This window comes from Martes martes, assembly GCF_963455335.1.
Source record: "Martes martes genome assembly, chromosome: 2".
Classification (NCBI taxonomy): Eukaryota; Metazoa; Chordata; class Mammalia; order Carnivora; family Mustelidae; genus Martes; species Martes martes.
Genome location: NC_137889.1, coordinates 146,298,579 through 146,308,322, shown reverse-complemented (window position 1 = coordinate 146,308,322; position 9,744 = coordinate 146,298,579).

Genomic DNA, 9,744 nt, shown 5'->3' with positions numbered 1-9,744 from the left:
CACTTGGCATGTAACCCAGAATAACAGCTTTTCTTCACTGTGGTTCAATGTCATATCCAGTTTGCTTCTCAGACTGGTTGTGTAACCTTTGGCTCTGTTTTTATGATCTGTGCTTTTCCTCATTGAAGGGCAGAATAATAAATATTTACCTAAGAGGGTTATTAAAATAAGAAAATTTATCAGAGGTCACAATTCACATGCTGTGTACCATATTGCTGTCTTGTGACTCATGGTTTATGTGACATTTTCAGAGTTCTGAGGCAAACAGATAAGAGGTATATTTTACAAGCCTGATATATTTTGGTGTTAAGGATTGAGTGTATTCATCAGTGAGTGGCTATGCCAATGATGTTCGTCTCTGTTCTGTTCTCTGCTTGTGCCCAGAATGTCTCCCCATTCTGTAATATCTTCTTTCTCTTCTTCACAAAATACTTCAAATCTCTCCTCCCCATGGGATACACCACTGATCCTTCTCTTGCTCTCTCATTTTTCTGTCTCTGTCTCCTCAATGCTGGGATTTTAGCTATCAGTTCATATTAACTTGTGTTTTCTTGTGAACAAGTCATCTATGGTGTTATACACATGCAAACGTGACTCTGTTGTCTTCAGAGTTTCCCAAAACAGAGGCACTAATTTCCTTCTGTGGACTCAACATAGCCTTTCTAGAAGTGGACACAGCCATCATCTTAGTTTAGGTTCACCCAGAACAGACTTGGAAACAAAGATACAGTTATAAATGGTAAAAACAAGTAGTGGAGCAGATGAGTGAGCCCAGAAAGAAAGTAAACAGTAAGGGTTTGTTGTTACCATGGACTATTGGAGAATTCTAGAACCATGCAGAACAAGCTCCTCAGAGTTAGCTCAACTGAAGTGCTAAATGAGTGGGTATTTCTACACAAATTTCTGTAGTCTTTGAGGACTACTGGAGGGCTGCACACTGATTCCTCACTATTTCTAGCTGGTCACATCATAGGCAGAGTGAACTTAGGCCTGTGAGAAAAGAAATCAGGAGCCAGGTCTTAGATAGCCACCAGAGTGAGGGGATTTGGAAGGTCACTGATAGCCTCTGCCCTCGGAGTCAAAAACATTAACACTGTAGTCAACTAAAACTGGGATTTCAGGGAAAACTTCTATTTAGTTCTCTGCCAATTTTTCATTCAGGTTGGTTTTTGTGGTTGTTGCTATGGAGTTGCTTGAGCTCTTTATATATTTTGGATATGAACCTCTTATCAGATATATGGTTTACAAATATTTTCTCCCATTTCATAAGTTGTCTTTTCATTCTGTTGGTTGTTTCTGTTGCTGTGCAGAATGTAGTCCTACTTATTAATTTTTGCTTTTATGATTTCTACTTTTGATGTTATATCAAAAAAATCATTTCCAAGACCAATGTCAAAGAGACTTTTCCATATGTTTTCTTTTAGGAATTTTACAGTTCCATTTGTTAGGTTGAAGTCTTTAATTCATTTAAGTTAATTTTTGTGAATGGTGAAAGATAGGGATCCGGTACTTTCTTCTACATGTGGATATCCTGTATTCCCAATACCAGTTATTGAAGAGACCATCCTTTCCCCATTGCATATTTTTGGCTCCCTTGTCAAATACCATTTGATTGTATATGTGTGGGTTTATTTCTGGGCTGTCTATTGTGTCCCACTGATCTATGTGCTTATTTTTATGCCAGTACCATACTGTTTTAAATACCTTCTGAAGTATAGTTTTAATCAGAAAGTGTAATGCTTCCAAGTGTGTCCTTCTTTTTCAGAATTAAGGTATTTTGTGATTCCATCCAAGTTTTAAGATTTTTTTTCTATTTCTGTTAAAAATAACATTGGGATTTGGGTGGGGACTGCACTGGATGTAGATATGGCTTTGTGTACTATGAACCTTTTAACAATATTAATTCTTCCAATCCATGAGCATGTAATCTTTCCAAGTGTTTGTGTCTTCTATAATCTCATTCATCAATATCTTACGCTTTTCAGTGTACAGAAATTTCATCTCCTTGGTTAAGCATATTTGTAAGTATTTTATTGGTTTTGGTGCTCTTGTGAATGAGGTTATTTTACAAATGGCCATTGGTAAGGGCACCTGGCTGGCTCAGTCAGTAAAGCATACAACTTTTGATCTCGGAGTCATGAGTTCAAGCCCCATACTGGGGGTAGAGCTTACTTTTTTTTTTTTTTTTTTTTTTTTTTAGAGCTTACTTAAAAAAACAAAACAAACAAACAAAAAGACTGGCCAACAGGTACATTAAAAGGTGCTCAACATCACTCCTCATCAGGAAAATGCAAATCAAAACCACAATGAGATACCACCTCACACCTATTAGAATCAATACCACCAAAGAGACAAGAGATAACAAGTATTGGAAAGGATTTGGAGAAAAGATAATTCTTTTGTGCTGTTGGTGGGGATGTAAAATGATTCAACTGCTATGGAAAACAGTATAGAGGTTCCTCAATATATTAAAAATAGAATTACCTATGATCTTGCAATCCCACGACCCCACTTCTAGGTATATATCCAAAGGAAAGGGGATTTCAAATATACGGTTTACAAATATTTACAAATATATATATACACACACACACTGTGGATAGACCTTGAGGACATTAAGCTAAGTGAAAGAAGTCAAGCAAAGAAAGAAAAACACTGTATGGTATCATTTATATGCAAAATCTAAAAAAGCCAAACTCATAGAAAGGGACACTAGATGGTAGTTACCATGGACTAGGGAGTAGAGGAAATGGGGAGATGTTGGCCAAAGGGTACATGCTTCCAGTTAGAAGATGAATAAGTTCTGAGGATATAATACACAGTATTGAATAATTAAAAATGCTGTATTATATACTTGAAAGTTGCTAAGAGAATATCTTAAATGTTCTTATCACAGAAAAGAAATGATAATTATATGACATGATGGAGTTATTAGCTAACTCTATGGTGGTAACCATATTGTAATATATGTGTATCAAATCCAAGTCCACACGCTGTACACCTCAAACACAATGTTATATGTCAATTATATTACAACAAAATTGGGAAAAAAATTGGATTCAAATTGCATGCAAAACCCTGTTTCTACCAGATACTATACAATTTTAAATTAACTCTAATTCCCTTCTCTAAAACTCATTCCCAGCTTAAAAAAAAAAAAAAGATATTAGAATAATACCTACCTTTGGTATTGTAATAAGAATTAAATAAAATAATAGAATTAGTATGCTGCCTAGTACATTTAAATGATAGCAGTTATTATTATTGTGATGTCACTATTAGCATAACACAATAGTCTGCACACAAAAGTGCCTAATAAATATTTATTGAATATAAATTTATTTATATCAAAAGTCTATAAAAGAAACTCCAAAAGACATTAACTTGAATTTTCCTTATTTATATTTTTTCCACCACACTACCCAGAATGACAGAAAATTACAGATGTTATTGAAAATAGTTCTTCAAACGTCAGGAACACATTTTAACGTATGTTAACAGAATGACTTTGCTTTCCAGCACTCTACAAAAAATAAACTAATTAGAAGGAAGGAAAGAACATAAAAAGAAAAATATTCTTCAAACAGGACATGAAAAGAGAACTATTCTTCAAATATTTATAGGGTTTTGGCCCCAGAGTCTCCCATCTTTTCTTTCTAATTCAATAGTCTCAGGAAGATGGGGGAAGGTGAATGTATAATGTGGGGATTTACAGAGAATTAAAGGTTGAGAGACTTCAGATCAGTCTGGGAGGGTCTGCAAGGTGTTCTCTGCCTCCTTTTTCTGGGTATTAGACAGTGAGTGGGGACAGATTGGAGGAAAGGGAATTTTGAATTTGGAAGATGTAGAAGGAGCAAAGATTCTGAGAAAGGAAGAAGAGACTTTGGTTGTTGCAGTAGTTCTGGTTTTCAGGTTGTAAGTTACAGAACTCACATGTCAGGGGAGGGTACTAGCAGGAATCAATGGAGGGTACTAGCAGAAATCAGTAGATGCATTTTAGGTCCAAGATGTGGGAAGGGATCTCTAGACCTCAGTATAAGGGTGGATGGTCTTTTCTCCCAGGCGGCTAGTGTTATTAGTGTGATTCAGATCCATGGTCTCCTGATCTTAAGGTGACATTCCCAGCAGACAGAGCAACCCAGCCAGGACAGCTGGCTCTACTCTGAGTGGGTCAACAGTTCTGAAAAACAGAGCCCCATGGCACAGAGGAAGCCAGTCCCTGGCACTAGTGCTGCTCTATGCTCTGTCTCCCCTGCTTTGTTCTTCTCCTTAGAGACTCCTGGAGAGTTAGAGTAGGGTGAGATAAGCATTTCTTTAATGCAGAAGTGTCTTTGAATCAAGAATTTGAAAGTGCAGGATAGGAGACAGGTGTGAGTAATTTTAAGGCAGGAGATAAAGGGCTGAAATGCTGAATGTGTTTTCCAAATTGTCCAAACTAATCCACTTAGGATTGTGAGCTTGAGATTCAGGACAGACGTGAAGAAGAAAGGAACTGAAATAAATTAAAGAATGAAAACACATTTGAAACACAGAAGGAAACTTTCACCTATGTCGTGTCATATAATCCTAATCACTTCCTGGTGAGGAGGAGTCAGTAGTCCCATCCTACACAAAAGGAAAGTGATGTTGTAACTGAACATGATTTTCACACTAGTTCTGACATCCCAGCCCAGGCCCTGGCCACATGCTCTGTGATCTGATGAAAGGGGTCTCCACGTGGGCTTGTACCTTTACAGTTTTCTTTCTTTTTTTTTTTTAAATTTTTATTTTTATTGTATTATGTTAGTCACCATACAGTAAACCATTAGTTTTTTATTTAGTTTTCCATGATTTATTGTTTGCATATAACACCCAGTGCGCCATGCAATCCATGCCCTCCTTAACACCCATCACTCGGCTAACCCATCCCTCTAACCCCCTTCCTTCTAAAACCCTCACTTTGTTTCCCAGAGTCCATAGTCTGTCATGGTTCATCTCCCACTCCAATATCCCCCCTTTCATTTTTCCCTTCCTTCTTCTAATGTCCTCCATGCTATTCCTTTTCTTCCACAAATAAGTGAAACCATATGATAATTAACTTTCTCTGCTTGACTTATTTCACTTAGCATAATCTCCTCCAGTCCCATCCATGTTGATGCAAAAGTTCGGTATTCATCCTTTCTGATGGTTGAGTAATATTCCATTGTATATATGGAATACATCTTCTTTATCCATTTGTCTGTTGAAGGGCATCTCAGCTCTTTCCACAATTTGGCTATTGTGGACATTGCTGCTATGAACATTGGGGTGCATATGGCCCTTCTTTTTACTACATCTGTATCTTTGGAGTAAATATCCAGTAGGGCAACTGCTGGGTCATAAGGTAGCACTATTTTTAATTTTCCAAGGAACCTCCACACTGTTTTCCAAAGTGGATTCACCAACTTGCATTCCCAACAGTGTAAGAGGGTTCCCCTTTCTCCACAACCTCTGCAACACTTGTTGTTTCTTACCTTGTCAATTTTTGCCATTCTAACTGGTGTACGGTGGAATCTCAGTGTGGTTTTGATTTGAATTTCCCTGATGGCTAATGATGATGAACACTTTTTCACGTGTCTGTTAGCCATTTGTATGTCTTCTTTTGAGAAGTGTCTGATCATGTCTTCTGCTCACTTTTTACTTGATTATTTGTTTTTTGGATGTTTAGTTTGAGAAGTTTGTTATAGAGCTTGGATATCAGCCTTTTGTCTGTAGTGTCATTTGCAAATATCTTCTCCCATTCTGTGGATAGCCTCTTTGTTTTGTTGACTGTTTCCTTTGCTGTGCAAAAGCTTTTAATCTTGATGAAGACCCAAAAGTTCATTTTTTGCTTTTGTTTCCCTTGGCTTTGGAGACACGTCTTGAAAGAAGTCACTGTGGCCAATGTCAAGAGGTTAATGCCTATGTTTTCCTCTAGGAATTTGATGGATTCCTGTCTCACATTGAAGTCTTTTCACCCATTTTGAGTTTATCTTTGTGTATGGTGTAAGAGAATGGTTGAGTCATTCTTCTGTATACACCTGTCCAATTTTCCCAGCACCATTTATTGGAGACTGTCTTTTTTCCATCAGATATTTTTTCCCTCCTTTATCAATTAGTTGACCAAAGAGTTGAGAGTCCATATCTGGGCTCTCTATTCTCTTCCACTAGTCTTTGTGTGTGTTTTTGTGTCAATACCACGCTGTCTTGGTGAATACAGCTTTGTAATATAGCTTTAAATCAGGCAACATAATATCCCCAGCTTTGTTTTCCTTTTTCAACATTTCCTTGGCAATTCAGTGTCTTTTCCATTTCCATACAAATTTTAGGGTTGTTTGTTCCAGCATTTTGAAAAATGCTGTTGGTATTTTGATTGGGATGGTGTTGAAAGTATAGATTGCTCTGGACAGCTATACATTTTAACAATGTTTATTCTTCTGATCCATGAGCATAGAATATTTTTCCATCTTTTTGCATCTTCTTCAATTTCTTTCATGAGTGTTTTGTAGTTCCTAGAGTATAGATTATTTACCTCTTTGGTTAGGTTTATTCCAAGGTATCTTATGGTTTTGAGTGCTATCATAAATTGAATTGATTCTCTAATTTATCTTTCTACAGTCTCATTGTTAGTGTATAAGAAAGCAACTGATTTATGTCCATTCATTTTGTATCCTACCACATAACTGAATTACTGTATAAGTTCTAGTAATTTGGGGGTGGATTCTTTTGGGTTTTCCACATAGAGTATGATGTCATCTGTGAAAAGAGAGAGTTTGACTTCTTCTTTGCCAATTTGAATACCATTTATTTCTTTTTGTTGTCTCATTGTTGTTGCTAGGATTTCTGGTACTATGTTGAACAATAGTGGTGAGGGTGGACATCCTTGTTGTGTTCCTCATCTTAAGGCTCTCAGCCTTTCCCCATTGAGAATGATATTCACTGTGGGTTTTTCATAGATGGATTTTATGAAGTTGAGGAACGTTCCCTCTATACCTATACTCTGAGGAGTTTGATGTTGTATTTTGTCAAATGCTTTTTTGGTATCAGTTGAGAGGACCATTTGGTTCTTGTCTCTTCTCTTATTTATGTGTTCTATCACATTGATTGATTTGCAAATGTTGAACCACACTTGCATCCCAAAGATAAATTCCATCTGCTCTGGTCAGGATGGATAATCCTTTTAATGTACTGTTGGATCTTATTAGCTGGGATCTTGTTAAGAATTTTGGCATCCATATGCATCAGGGATATTGGTCTGAAATTCTTTTTTTTCTTTTTTTTTTTAATTTGTTTTATTTTTTCAGTGCTCCAAGATTCATTGTTTATGCACCACACCCAGTGCTCCATGCAATATGTGCCCTCCTTAATAACCACCACCAGGCTCACCCACCCCCCACACCCTCCATCCCTTCCAAAACCCAGTTTGTTTCTCAGAGTCCACAGTCTCCTTTTTTATAAGGTCTTTGCCTGGTTTGGGGATCAAGGTAATGCTGGTCTCATAGAAAGAGTGGGGAAATCTTCCTTCTATTTCTATATTTTGAAACAGCTTCAGGAGAATAAGTATTATTTCTTCTTTGAACGTTTGGTAGAATTCCCCCAGGAAATGCATCAGGCCCTGGAGTCTTGTTTTTTGAGAGGTTTTTAATCACTGCTTCAATCTTGTTACAGGTTATGGGTCTATTCAGGTTGTCAATTTCTTCTTGTTTCAGTCTTGATAGTTTATAGGTTTCCAGAAATGCATCCATTTCTTCCAGGTTGCTTAATTTATTGTCATATAGCTGTTAATAATAATATATGATAATTGTATTTATTTCCTTGGTATTAGTCATGATCTCTCTCCTTTCATTCATAATTTTATTAATTTGGGTCCTTTCTCTTTTCTTTTGGGTAAGTCTGGCTGGAGGTTTACTGATCTTATTAATTCTTTCAAAGAACCAGCTTCTAGTTTCATTGATTCGTTCTACTGTATTTCTGGTTTCTAATTCATTGATCTCTGCTCTAATCTTAATTATGTCCCTTCTTGTGTGTGGGTTAGGTTTAATTTGTTGTTAATTCTCCAGATCTTTAAGGTATAAAGATAGTTTGTGTACTTGGAGTTTTTCTTTCTCTCTTTCTTTCTTTCTTCTTTTCTTTCTTCCTTTTTTTTTTTTTTTTCATGTGAAGCTTGAATGACTATGTATTTCCCTCTTAGACCCAACTTTGCCATATCCCATAGGTTTTGGATCAATGTGTCTTCTTTCTCATTGGTTTCCATGAATTTTTTAAGTTCTTCTTTGATTTCTTGGTTGAGCCAAACATTCTCAAGCAGGATGGTCTTTAGCTTCCAAATGTTTGAATTTCTTCCAAACTTTTTCTTGTGATTGAATTCCAGTTCAAAGAATTATAGTCTGAGAATATGCAGGGAATAATCTCAGTCTTTTAGTATCAGTTGAGACCTGATTTGTGACCCACTACATGGTCTATTCTGGAGAAAGTTCCATGTCTGCTTGAGAAGAAAGAGTATTCTGTTGTTTTGAGGTGGAATGTTCTGTATATATCTAGGAGGTCCATCTGGTCCAAGGTGTCATTCAAAGCTCTTGTTTCTTTGTTGATTTTTCTGCTTAGATGATCTGTCTATTGCTGAGAGTGGAGTGTTGAGGTCTCCTACTACTAATGTATTATTATTAATATGTCTATTTTGGTTAACCGTTGGCTTATGTAGTTGGCTGCTCCCATGTTGGGGGCATAGATATTTATAATCATTAGACTTCTTATTGGATAGACTGTTTAAGAATGATATAGTTTCCTTCTCTATCTTTAATTACAGCCTTTAGTTTAAAACCTAATTTGTCTGATGTGAGAATTGCTACCCTAGCTTCCTTTTGAGGTCTGTTGGTATGAAAGATGGTTATCCATCCCTTCATTTTCAATCTGTATGTAACTTTAGGTTCAAAATGTCTCTTGTAGACAGCATATGGATGGGTCCTATCTTTTTATCCAATCTGCAACCCTGAGCCATTTTATGGGAGCATTTAGGCCTTCACATTGAGCCTGATTGTTGAAAGATAAGATTTTATTTTCATCATGTTGCCCTTGTTTCTATAGATTGCATGTGTCTGTTATATATCACTCTTGGGGTCTTTCTCCTTTTATAGAGCCATCCTTAATATTTTTTGCAGGCTTAGCTTAGTGGTCACATATTATTTCAGTCTCTGCCAGTCCTGGAAGCTTGTTATCATTCCATTCATTCTGAAAGACAACCTTGCCAGATAAAGAATTCTTGGCTGCATATTCTTCTCATTTAGTACCCTGAATATGTCTTGCAAGCCCTTTCTGGCTTGCCAGGTCTCTGTAGACAGGTCTGACATTTTTCTGGTGTTCCTCCCTTTGTACATAAGGAATCTCTTTCCCCTAACTGCCCTTAAAAATGGTTTCCTTGGTTCTAAGATTTGCAAGTTTTACTATTACATGCTGGGGCATTGGTCTGGTCTCCTTGATTTTGGGAGGGGCCCTCTCTGCCTATAGGACATGCCTATAGGACATGAATGTGTGTGCCATTCCACAGATTAGGAAAGTTCTTGGTTATGATTTGCTCAAATATATCTTCTAGACCCCCCTCTCTTTCTCCACCCCCTCAGGGATCCCAATAATTCTGACACTGGAATGTTTCATGGTGACATTTCTTTCTCTAATTCTGTTTTCATGGGTTTGAAGCTATTTGTTCAATGCCTCCTCCTATTCCTTCTTTTCTATCAGTTTGTTTTCTAG